The sequence below is a fragment of the Eulemur rufifrons genome, chromosome 15 (assembly GCF_041146395.1).
Source record: "Eulemur rufifrons isolate Redbay chromosome 15, OSU_ERuf_1, whole genome shotgun sequence".
In the NCBI taxonomy this organism is placed as follows: domain Eukaryota; kingdom Metazoa; phylum Chordata; class Mammalia; order Primates; family Lemuridae; genus Eulemur; species Eulemur rufifrons.
The window spans coordinates 47,058,173-47,071,759 of record NC_090997.1 but is presented as its reverse complement, the minus strand read 5'-3'; the positions used below and the strand labels follow the sequence as shown (position 1 = coordinate 47,071,759).

Genomic DNA, 13,587 nt, shown 5'->3' with positions numbered 1-13,587 from the left:
TTAAACCACTATTTTTATCTAAAGACTTAAAACCCATCTGTGGTACTTACTGTAGATTTCCTTTGGGTCATAAAACCTGGCAGTGGTACTTTAGGAAAAATAGTCATTCAAACAGTGGTCTTTTCATTTTTAACGGTTACAGTTTTTAATATGTCAAAATAAACTAAAGCAAGTGTTTTGAATCATTTTAAGAATGAATTAAGTCCTCATTCATTTAGATGTGATGGATTCAGATTTTGGAAACGAGTCTAGGATGAACTTTGCCCTTTGTAGATATTTGACACATAATCATTATTTTCAAGTATTACTATTGTATTGAGTGCCTAACGTTTGCCAGGCGTTGCATGAACTCCTATACAATGACTATATTATTGATAATTTTCACAGCCAACTTGCAAACCAGGTGGTATTATTCCTGCTTTACAGATGGAGGAACTCAGAGACCCTTAAATAAGCAGCCCAATATCACATGTCTATATAAAGCAGATCCGATATTAGCATTTGAGTATTATTGACTCCAAAACCCATGCACATTTCCATTCTGTCACATTGCCTCCTCAGGAGAATATTTGTTGAATTGAATTTGAAATACATTGAATGAAGTTGCAAAGCTGAAGCACATGCAGAATCCCTGGATGAATGTTTCAGTTCTTGAAAGAACAAGCAACCCATTTGCAAGTGAACAAGTTGATGTAGTAGCTGGAAATTAGTTCCATCTAATCATTAAAGCAGGCCTCTAGAACTTTTACTTGACAAGTTAGTAGACGACCACTTCCTAGATAAATGAGCAGTCTTTGACTCAGAATACTTCTTAAATATCCATTATGTGACCAAATTAGAGTTCTTTAGAACCCTAGTTGGAGTTCCTTAAAACTGGTTTGTAATTCATACTGTCACACTTCACCCGCTTTCTGAATGTGCCCAGGTTCTGATTTTCAGGGGCAAACACAGAAAAAGGCAGCCTCATGGGTGGACCTGGCCTAGGGACAAAATAAAGAAAACTTGCCAGTTTTCCAGAGAGAAGCTCAACTAGAACCCTAAGATAAAAGAAAGATATATTCCTCTCCAAACACTTCATCTTTCCACCTTTTCACCTTTCCTAGCACAATGATCAACCTGACTTCTGATGGTTTAGAGGTGTGGGATGTCTGCATCATTGTAAGTTTCATCCAGTTTACTCTGCTCATGGTTTCTGCTGAGTGACTGTGACCAAGTCACATCCCCTGTTTGAAATTTGGTGTCTGCATGTGTAAAATGAAGCAGTGGGATTAGATCAGAGCTGTTCGCCTGGTGTCTTAAGTCAGGTCACCTTCAGAGGGTGTCTGTAAAATGCTGGGAAGTGAATACAATACTTGGTGCACATATGCATTTTCCTGGAGAAAGAATGGTTCATACCTCACATCAGATTCTCTAAGGGGCTTCGGCACACAAAGAAATCAATAGGCCAGGTTATTTCTGAAGTCTCTAGGGATTCTAGCATTCGAGTTTTCTATAAATTTTATTATGCACAGACTATCACGTGCAGGATAGATGAGAAAATAGATGCATCCTCTCTGCAGTGTGACATGGAAGGGAAACTCGGAGTGTTTGTGCTGTAGACAACTGCGTCTCTGCTCTCTGAGATGAGTGTTATGGAATGTTTGTGGATGGTGACAAAACTCTGTTATTGGCAGAAGAGCAGAAATAGTAAATCAATTAGAAGTGAGTCACCATTTAGTGATGAATGAACATTTTTTCAGGCCCGAACATTTCTTGTAGTTAGCTGCAATGGTAGTTTAAAGGGTCATTTAAAATAGCACTTTCCTATTTGGAATCTCAGACATTTGCAATGTTAATGCCTAAAAAATGCTCAGTTGACAGACCAGTTTCTACACCGAGGGAGCAGAGGCCTCGGAGGGGAGGTGATACACCTTTTGCGGTTGTACCCTGAGTGTAGCCAGCACATTGTCTTGCCAGAGAGAGGCTTCTCCTATGTGTCATGCATGGCTCAGCAGATTAACCAGCCTGAGGCAAGAGCCCTGTTGCAGATAAACAGATGGAAGGATAAAGGAAAACGCCCTCACGCCTCCCTTGTTGGAAGGGAAGAAAGTGAATTAAATAATGTACCCTGTCCAGCTATTTAGTTCGAAGCTATGGAAGCCCACTCTTGAAATGTGACTTGTGCAGTCACTGTATTGAAATGATGTTTTGCTATGCTCCAGAAAATCCCAGCTCAATTAAAACAGACAGACAAAGACCATTTCTTGGATGCCTAGATATGCCTTAAAAAAAAAAAAAAAAAAAAAAAAAAAAAAACCAGTGAAATTTACCTACACTATTAGTTCTTTCCCAAAATTCTACTTCTTTTTTTTTTTTGGTAGATTTTTAAAATTTGCTCTTGACTCCTGAATATAAATGTCTACAGGTGTGTTTTGCAACCATTTACTCTTCCAACTTCTGCTTAAATTGTAAGCATTTTGGCTCTGTTTCCTTAGGAAACTTTGTAAAAAAGAGAATAATAGTAGGCCACAATAATATTTATTATTTGTCTGCAAAGTTGCTATGAACAGTTACTATTGAAACTTATTCTCTAGGCTGAGCCCACAATTCAAAGTCAAGAGGAAATAAAATGTTCAGAGCTGGCCTTTGTAAACTGTTGTTACTTGATTTAATTAATTTATTTTTTAAGCAATGCTGGAAACATAAATACTCAGCCCCCTTTTGCATTATTTTTTTTACCAATCCTTATTATAGCTATTTAACATGAACCTCTCATGATTATAAATCCCTTTTTAGAGTTGTCTGAGCTAGACTGGTAATATGAAGTAACTATATCAAATTTTTCAGTAGGAACAGAAAAAAAAGTATAAAGTGTTATTAACTATATATTTTGACTCAGTTGACTAGAGTAAGTTTACAAATGATCAGTGTCTCTTTTAGTCATGAATGAATACACAGCATGGCACATGGTTTTGTACCATATATAGCTATACATGTATTTTTAATAGATAAAAATAAATCAGTGCCCAGGTACTAAATAATGAATACCCTCAAAATTTGAATTTCAAGGAACAGTGGCAGAAAATATCATTTGAAACTGAAACTATCACAAATCAACGTAAACATGGCTGAAATTAGCTATGTATAAAATTCCCAGACGTTAACCTACACTTAGACAAATCCATGGGTTTTATCTATTGATATCCTATCAGAAATAAAATAAAATAAATATAGATAATGTTAATTAAACTTAACATGTTAGAATTTCTAACATGTTCATTTCAGAAGCAAACAGCTGGCTGCTGGTTTATATGACAGTCACCAGAAGGAGTTGGAGAGCTTGACATTTTTAAGGATGTTCCTGATCATTGCGGACCACCTGGCCGCTGTATGTTACCAACACATTGTCGGTCTCTAGGCCTGATGACACCAGCCTAGGACTACTAAGCTCTCTTGCCAGCACCTTCTGAACTTCACATTTCCCGCGACAGTGAGAGCTCGGGCCTCAGCACTGGGGGGCTTCAGCTCTGCTGGGAGCTGTGCTGCTCATCTAACTGCACGACCTCCGTGGAGTCCCTCTGTCCCTCCAGTCCACAGCCTCCTCCACTCTGAAATGTACAAAAAAAGAAAAATACTTACTTCAAAGATTTATTGGGAGAGTTAATTGAAATCACTAATGTGAAAGTGCTAGGACAGATCCTGACCCATAGTAGGTGCTCGGGAAATGTTTTAATTTAAAAAATAGTTAAATAAAAAGAATAATCTGACTCCAGTATTCTACTTTTCTGGGAAATTACATTTCTCTGTGTAAATTGATCAGTAAGCATTCCAATTCATCTGTCAGTCTGGCTTTTATGACTGATGTCTATGTGAACAGATAGAAATGATTTCTTTTTTGTGCAAAGCCAAGTCCTCAGTGGGCCTGGCCTCCTGGTGGCGCGTCAGTTAGCAGGAGCAGACCCCAAAGAAGCGGCCATCCGAAGCCCTCAGCTGGCTTCCTCTGCTTCATTACTACAAAATGATGTCAGTCCTTGTCAGAGTTTTACAGATTGGGCAGAAAAGTTAAGTGTTTTGTTTGTTTCTTTTTTTTTTAATAAGACCGAGAAACTAAAAGTATTCATGTACAGTAGCAAATGAGAGAAATATGAATCCTACTTACAATGTATTTTTTAGATGCTGGTTAACCTGGTTTATTTTTACTTTGACAGATACTTCCGTTTAGGGGGTGCTTTCCACAGAAAGATTCTATTGTGCAATAGAAAGTCAGTAAATTTTGTCTCTAGGTTTCCTCCAGATCTCTCAGATGACCACACCCAAGCCTCAGTATTGCCATGTTCTCAGTAAGAGACTTGAGTTATTTCTTTAGTACATGTTTTTAGTTTCCCCCGGGAGGCTTTTGTTGGCAGAATTTGTAATCTTTTTTTATAGGACATTGTGCTTAATACAGAGGAAAACCAACAAAGTATATGCAACAGACTCTTTTTTTTTTTTTTTTGCTGGTTTTGTCAAATGTTTTATTGAGTGTAGACATCTGGAGTACTGTAAAACATGCATTATCTGTAGATTCAAAAAGGAACAAGCCACATTGTCCTCACTGTCAAATGTGTCAGGCTTGGCATACGTGATGGAGATTAATGAAGTATCATGAGAGTAAAATGGTTCTTGAAAAGCTTCTACAGTTTGGAGTAGGGTCTTAATCACATGAAAAGCAAAGCTGTTCACATTTAGTGAACTTGCATGTCGCTGGGGGTGCACAATATTTTAATTTTAAAACAAAAATAATTTGTAGAAGATTTCCCATCTCCCCAACTTTATTTTTCCCTTCGGTTTTCAGAAATTTTAATTTAAAAAAATGATATGCCTTTTGGAAGTTGTGCATTTTTCTGAGCAATAACTAAAATCTATTTCTTCTTTGGTTGTTGAGGTGTGTTAAATTTGAAGAAGATAATGTCTCCATCTTCAACAATATAATTTCTGCCTTGTTGTCTGTACTTGCCAGAAGCCTTGACTGCATTTTCAGAGCCTTCCTCTTTAAAATCTTGACATTTCATTCCTTCAGCCATAAGGAATCCTTTTCAAAATCTATGTGAATCTTTCCTGCAGCCTGAGGAACCTTCGTCGCTTTCCTGATGGTCCATGCACGCACTTCATCTGGGCCTGCAGTGAAAAAGTATTCTAGCTGGAGTGCTGCAAACCCAGCCTTAATGATCTTTGGCAAAGCACTTTGTGTCATGTTCGCTTCCAGATACTTCTGTCCCTCCTCAGCACTCAATTCTTGCAGCTTGAGTTCTAAGCTTTAGTTCCCACTAAAAGGAATGACCAAGGCACCTGGGTCATATGTGTCCACTCACTCTTTAATTTTTATCAACCATTTGTTTTTCTTTCTGATGTCTTTTTCAGAAAGATTAACCGAGTAGACCATTGGTTTTGAAGTCAAAAATAAGTGTTTATTCAATGCTTCAATCTCTTTGTCATTCCCGTCATGATAGCAGTGAACAGGTTTCTTTTGACCCAGGATTCGACTTTGCACATATCATATTCAGGTTTTAGTTTTTTATCTCTTCCTTTCACAGCCGCCTTTTCTAGTTTATCTATAATGGGCCCAATCATTTCCTCATCTTCAAGCTGAAGCTCTTCATGTATTATTTCTATATCTCAAATAGGATCTACACTTCCTTCAACATGCATGATATCATCATCTTCAAAAGCACATGTTGGATGAAAGATCCATCACAGGCACTAATATGAGATAAAAAAGCATTTCCTAGGCCCTGCCCATTGTGAGCTCCTTTCACAAGGCCAGCAATATCCACTACGTTTAGAAAGGCAGGAATTTTACTTTGCTGGTTTGTGGTACTGGCAAAGAAAGTCAGACCTTTCATCTGGCACAGGTACTCTGCTCTCGTTAGGATCAATAGCGCAGACTGGGAAGTTTTCCACTGAAGCCTGACTATTGGTTAATACATTGAAGAAGGTAGATCTCCCAACATTTGGCAATCCAACAATACTGATTCTCAGTGAGGTTCCACATCTTCTAGTGATTGGGGGTGGTTTAATTCCATCACCTCCCCTTTTGGGGGGCATCATGCTTGGGGTGGGTGATGATGACGCAGGGTCTCAGAGGCAGTAAGAGCTGGGTCTTGCCGGCAGCCGGAGGCAGAGAGGAGCAGACTCAAAAGTGGAATAATTGTGTTTATTCATTGCTTTTTATTTCACACTAAATTAGTCCCCTGAAGTCAACAAGCCCTTAATGGTTAAGATTTGGCACCCTGGGAGTTATCAGACCTGGTTCAAATCCTAGCTCTGCCACAGAGGAGTTAAGGGACATTGGACACGGTTCCTAACCTTTTCTTTACCTTTTCTTAAACCTATCTGTAAAATACTGATAGAAACACCCACTTCCCAGAGCTCTTTTGAGGATTATGTTACATCATGCACATAAAGCACCTACCACTCAGCACCTGGTGAGAGCACTCCTTAAATGTTGGCCGTTATGGAGGGTGCAGAGGTAAAGACAGAGTTCTCGAAAAGTGAATTCTCTGGTTCAGTTTAATAAGCACCTGGGATTTCATTTGCTTGCCTGTCTGTTTCATGATAAACTTGAAAGGAACAGACAAATTGAGGCCAAATTTGATGCCCTGTATTTTAAATTTTCAGTAAGAATACCACCTTGAAACACTGTCAGTCATTTGTACCTTTTTGTAGCCACTGCACTAAAAAAACAAAAAGCTACTGTTTGTAGATAGCAAGGTACATCTTGAAAGTGACTTCAGCAGGTATAGTAATCTTGGTTATATTTTGGGGAATCATGGGGAAGAGCTTTGAGGGGTCTAGAAAACACTGAATGGAAGTTGCTCCGTTGGATACAACTCTAGTGTTGTAGGAGTGGTTTAACTTAGGGCTGTTTGGGTTTGATTTTGTTTCTTCAGTGGAAAAACTCTTCTGTGTCTCCTTCTATTTTGTATTAACTCCAGGAGCTGAGTCAAGGGTGAGTCCAGTAGATGAGTTAATCTGGAAATCAAACTGTAAATTCATCCTTAGGATTATTACATCCATTATGTAACACTGAAGTGGGCTAGAAGAGATAAAATTACTGTTTTTCTTTATTCTTTATAGTAGAGGGTCAGTCTTCTCTAGAAATGTACATACTGCAAAAACAAAACAAAACAAACAAAAAAAGCTCATCAATACATTGTAGTTTTAAAAGGGGGGAAAGGATATATATTCTTATTCTGAGTCACTGTCCAAACATTAATAACACTAAAGAATGTTCCAAGCTGGCTACCAGAATGAACAAAAACCAACTGCATTTATGTAATCATCATAAAAATTATGTTCTATCTGCATTTTTAATTGAGCCAAACATTGCACAGAATTAGACACAGGCTTTGCTCTCTAGGAGTTTACGGTGTAAAACAGAAGATACTAATGTGTGTAGACATGAAGACAAATTCAGTTTAACATTTTATAAACATGGTTGGTTCTATTTCGTGCCTTCCCAGACTTCCCAACCTAAGTAACCCATCATCAGATGTCATTTCATCCATGGGATAATTTTCTTTTTAATTTAAATAACTTGGTTTTTTTTTTTTCTTGACTATAAAATAATACATGTTCATTTTAGAAAAATTGGAAAGTGAAGTATAAGGAAAAAACAAAAATCACACATAATTCCACCACCCAGACAAAACTATCAAGTGTTATATTTTAGTAACATTTTTAATATATCTTTTTAAATGTATCTATATATCTTACATAATTGAGATCTATAAATGTAGTTTTGCTGCATGCTTTTTCACCTAATGTATCTTTGCATGTTTTCATATTAAGAATTTTTTTAAAACACCACTTTTGTGGTTTTATAATATTAGGATAATTGAAAAGTTGAGAATCCAGCTTTTGGTCCCCCGAAACAGACATTTAATGTTTAAAAAGTCAAAGGAGCATGCTAACTGTTCACCGGCCCATCCAGACCAGTTTCCGAGATAGAGCTATTGTTCACCTAAAGTGGAAACTCGCCGAGCTCTGCATATTTCCTCAGGCTGGGTGGCTGTTCGTGCTGTCTTCCCCCATTGACTTATCAGGCTCCATGCACACATGCACGTTTGTTTATAGCAGCCTTCCTGATATGCAGCCACGGCGTGGGTTTTGGAAAACTGCCCAGCTACATACCATTCATACCGGCTGACATTCAGCTTCTGGTAGCTAATCAGGTACTCTTAACTCCTTCAGTCTCTAAAGAACTCATCCTATAGTGCCACCGACTGACTGCAACACACTGGCTAATTCTCTGGGGGGTTTTATTCATGCACACAAATGAAAAGAGACATAATGGTCCAAGTATTGTGAAAGGTCACTTGTAAAAATCACCAGCCCCCTGTAGGCCATACCATAAGTGACTGCTTGACTTCATATTCCTTCCAGCTTAAGATGATGTTTCCTGAAGCACTTTGGAAGCAGGTAGAATCTCAAGGGGCTTTGCAGGAGTGACAGAGACTGCCCTTGGCCTCCTAGAGGCTAGGATCCTAGAGCATCAATGTGCCCCTGGGCTGGGGCTTATCCCTTGTGAGTTGCCTCATCATCCCAGAGGCCACCGCTTTCACAAAACTTCACCTGGTCCTCCACTTCCCCCAAGAACTTGGTTGTCTTGTTACCACTTCTGTTTCTTGTGGAAAGTAAGCATCATAGTATAGAGCTCAGTCTGGTTAAGTGGTGGGATAGGAGATGCAAAGGGACAGACGGAGGGAGGTTAAGCAGAGTAGTAAGGTTGCATGCAACTATTGGATGAAGTTCAGAATCTTTCCTTTATCTCTGCCAACACTTAACCTTTTTTCTCCAAAGCTTATTTTTACTCCGTACATTAAACAACCTTTTTGTATGCAGGAATCTAATGAGGAAATGCTCACAATAATAGCACAACAGGAAGGAGGACCCTAGATAAAGAGGAGATGTTAAAATGGCATTCATTCTATTTACAAATATCTCCACGGAGCATGTTTCAATAGTTAATCAGAGCTTTCTTGCCTGGCACTTTCCAAAATGATATCATTATCTGGCTTGCTATTTCAGCAGTTCCAGGAATACCTTGCCTGTGGGTCAGGATACTTGGTTTCACATAAACAACACATAAGAGCCCCTTATAATTTCAGAAAGAAAGACAAGAGAAGGAATAGCTATTCGAGGTATGTGGACACAAAATAAATTGGCAACATCCCTCCCCTGTCTAACATAGACACTGAGAGAAGGTGTCCTCTTCCACTTCTCATGGTTAAGTGCTGTTTGTTTCGTCTCAGAACACACTGAATGTAGCCCATTAGTAGACGAAGGCACCTTTGAAATTCCCATGGGAGGTCATAAGGCACATGCCCATTGCTTAATGGATGATGGGAAGTCTTGGAATGAAATCCAGCCATCACTCGTTAGCCAACTCAGCTTAGCAAACCTGGACAGCTGGCAGAACTCAGTCAAACATCCTTGATTTCAGGCAGCTCACAGAGCTCCAGGAATAGATCGGGAAGAACGGCAAGAGTGAGTTACTCCAATAACATCAGTTTCATCTGTTTGAACTTATCCTCCTGAAATCTAAGGATGATAGAAATAGATTTGCTAAATGCCCTTCCTGCTTTCATTGATGGCAATAGGAACAAATAAATGACCATTTTCTTAATTGGGGTACTATTCACAATTACTTCTTATTGTTAAGAATAATTCAATTTTTTTAAAGCTTTTTGCTGTGCTTAAATCTATGCTAGATAATAAGGGATATTTGTGTTATTAGGTGTATTAGAATTTTACAGATCATGCTTCTCACAGCAGGAACCTGCAGTCAGTCAACAATTCACAGTATGGGCATGTAGTCAAGGCACAAACTCAGCTAATTAGTGTCTGCTGCAAAATCAGTGTAAACTGTAAAGATAAATCCAGTTGATTATTTGTTCTCTATTCCACACCACAGATCAGATAATGTCTCTGAAAGTGAATACATTCTAGGTCTTATGTAAATATCAGCCATTGTTATTTCTGTAAATAATCTTGCCCTTAAGAGATAAAGTTTGGTCTGAACTAGTGGAGAGGCCTACACCTGACACCCTAAGTGTGATTTCACACCTAAAGCCAGCATTTCAGAGGGTTTTCAGAGCAGCTTTTTGTAACTTATCCAGCTGTTGCAGAGTTGGAGAAAGACAGCAATGAAGATCCACCTGTGTGAGTTGTATCCACTTTCCTGGTAGGGATATATTATACTTATATGTTATTTAAAAGCAAGGGATTCTTGGCCTTGTGCTTTGAAGATTGTGTGTTCATTTCCCGGAGTGTTAGACTTATTATTTATCTACCTCATGAATTAATAAGCTCTCAATCTCACAGTTCCATGGGACCAATATTTAATTGAAGACTGTGATGTGCCAAGCACTGTGCTAGCCGATGGGACTAGGTGAGTCTGAGAAAAGGTGTGGAGCTCAATAAGACGCCACGCTCTTGAGCTGTCCATGGGAAGATCAGCACCTATGCCCGTGGTCAAAGCCAAGGTGAGAACTGCTAAGAGAGGCCCATCCTGACCCTTGTGGGTACACATAGTTCTGCCTGGATGAGGTAGGGAATCCTGACAGAGAAGGCGATATTTGAGCTGTGTCTTCAGGAATATGGAGGAGTGTCCCAAGCAGAAAAAAAGATGAAGAGCATTCCAGATAGAGGGAACAGTATGTGACAGGCCCAGAGGAAGAAAGCACGTCACATGTTCAGGGGTTGGCCAGTTGTTTTCATTTATAGTTTACTTGAGAGAAGAAAACAAGGTGTCTTTGATTCAGAGATGAACAGATCAATAAAGAATTTCATAGCAGCGGTGATCAAAATTATATGTGTGTGGCACAGAAGTTTGCTATCAGCATCAACCAACAGGCTTCATGACTAAGATCTGTCTACAGATCTACAGCATCTACCATGTGATCGTGCTCCAGCCCAGAAATTAGAGGTTCAAGGCACAATGGATTGTTTTAAAACGAGCTCCTGTGGTTAATGAGTGACGGTCTGGAGCTCTGTCCTAGACATGCCCACTGCAGGGAGGGTGGATCTTGCGCTGCACAACCATCCACAGCCACCTTAGATCAGAGTGTAGTTGCCCGGCCAGCTGTGCAGGTCCCAGAATGCGTCAGAGCTTAGACTGCGGGGTCAGAGAGACCTAGGTGCAAGTTCTGGTTCTTCTGCCATTTACTTAGTATGGAACTTGGGGCAAGTTTCTCTCCTTTCTTAAAAAAATAAATAAATAAAACATGTAATTTTATATGTTTACACAATACAAATGATTTTATGTAAGAGCCTAAGTGTGATAATAGCATACATACTTTTGAGTTCCCTTTTTTCTTAAAACTTTTCATTTTTTGCCTGGCTCATTCTCCCCGCCCCCTCACCTTTTTCCCCTTCTCCCATTTTAACTGCCCACGTAGCCTGCCATATTTTTCCCTCATTTGTGTAAATGTATAAATGTATAATCATGCACACACAGACACACACAGACACCCTCGCAGACAGTGGGAGCAAGGGGATTGTCATTTTGTTCCACAGAAATGAAAATGTTATATGGAGTGTTCCCAAAGTATTAAGTTTTATTTCAGTAGTATAATTGCTATAAACTTACAAAAGAAATATTTGAACATGTAATTATTTATATTTCTTTTACACTTAGTTTTGTGAATTTTGATTAATAAATTTTAGTCCTATTTTTATGTGTAAATTTTTATGTTGAATTTTATTAAGAATGATTGATGTTTTAAAATGTTAAATATTCAAACTTTTAGGTGTTGTTTTGTGTAAGTATAAGGCGTTTATACTTCCAAAATTATTAAAGTTCAAAAATGCACTAAAAGTTTTGGAACTGCCTGTTCCATTCTTTTTTTTATGTCTTTTCTCAAAAAACTATAATATATCGAAATCTCTTCTTTTTATTGGGTGCATAATATTCTATAGTGTAACTATTAGAATTTATTCCACCATTACCCTATTGATGGTTATTTACCTTGGTCACAGTTTTTTTGATCATTACCAACACTGCAGTCATATACATCTTTGTACATGTTCTTGCATACGCCACTATTATTTCTGTGGTATAGGTTTCCAGGAGTGGGACTGTAGGATTAAAGAGTAAATGCAATTTTAATTTTAATAAGTGTTGCAATAAATGGCTTTAGTTAATTAATTAAAAATGCCTTTGATTTTAGACTATTTGAAAAGAACATTCACACGAATTATTTGTTTGATGCACACAATGACCTTTGAGGCAGGTAGAGTAGATATTATTGTTATTCCCATTTTATTGATGGGAAAATGAAGGCACAAGATGCTGAATAGTTTCTCATAGTTACCCAGTTAGAAAGCACTTTACTCCAGTCTAGAGCCAAGGCTCATCCTCAAAAAGCCCTGTGCAGTCTTTCTTTACCTACATTTTTGGTTTTGATGGATCAGTTAAGTGAAAAATCTTCAAAATCCATTAAGAAAAGGAAACATACCTTTGGTTATGCCACCAGGAGAGGGCAGTAGTTGAAATACATTTATTCTGCTAAAGAATTAGGTACCCCCAGCCTCTTTTAAGGGCGTACCTTTGTTTTTTTGCTATTTGTAATGCCTTACTTTTAGTTTGGGGTTACTTGTTTGATCATTGAAATCTTTATATAGATTTGATGGATACATTTCATCAATGATCGATTTCCTTGGATATTTTTTAAAAATTTATAGAAACACACATTAGAGTGTGTCCCTGGGATTGTAAAAGAATACAGATTTTTTTTTCCTTGGTTCTCTTAAAGAACTTTTTCACATATTCTGCATCTGACTGACTGTTGACATTCTACTTTGGCAGACTTACTGGCTGTGTGATTTGGGAAAGTTCCTGTAGCACTAGGTTTCCTCATCTGTAAAAGGGGGAGAATATACTTACCTCCTAAGGTCATTATTTTAAGGAGTCATAAATGTAAACCAATTAGCACAGCATGTGTCTCACAGCGGAGGCTCAGTACATGCCATGTGCGTGTGTAGCCCCTATGGAGCAAGGCTAGCACTGCTGGTGGTAACGTGCTAAGGGTCTAGCAATGTCTACCAGGAACACACTGGGTGGGATGTATTTAATAGTTTTCGTCTATACCGTTGCCAAAATGCCATTAAGCTGCTCTGCCTTTTGTGCCTGATGCAAGTATTGATACAGCACAGCTCCTTAAATAGAAGTGAAATTATAGGAAGGCTCATGGCATTTCTGGGTACTATTTTTTGAGTGACAAGTGTTTTAACCACAGTGAATACTTTTGTTCCTGCAAGGGTTTGATTGAGAGGAACAGCAAAAAGAAATTCAGTTTCTCTTCCTCCAAGTGAACATTGTTTTCTTCGCTGTCTTTTTTGGGAGGTGGGAAGGAGTGGTTACTTAAAACCAACAGTGTGTGTAAATAGGAGTGACAAGTATAGTTAGCGTTTACTCACTATCACTAATAGACAAGCCCTGTAAATGCGGCTCAGGAGACATCTGTGAACAAACAGATTTTTTCCCTTCAAAAATGTTGAGAATCTTTTTGTTTCTAGCAGGAACAGCTGTAGAATTCAGCTGTTTGTTTGTAACATGATGTATGA

At 38.4% G+C, this 13,587-nt stretch overlaps 1 protein-coding gene and 1 pseudogene across 1 annotated transcript in view; one reads left to right on the top strand and one right to left on the bottom strand.

Moving 5' to 3' along the window:
• BACH2 (BTB domain and CNC homolog 2) overlaps positions 1-13,587 on the top strand; it is a 320,826-nt gene that overhangs the window by 95,000 nt on the left and 212,239 nt on the right. The gene's annotated exons all lie outside the window — the stretch shown is intronic.
• LOC138395669 (obg-like ATPase 1) lies at positions 4,881-6,063 on the bottom strand (annotated as a pseudogene).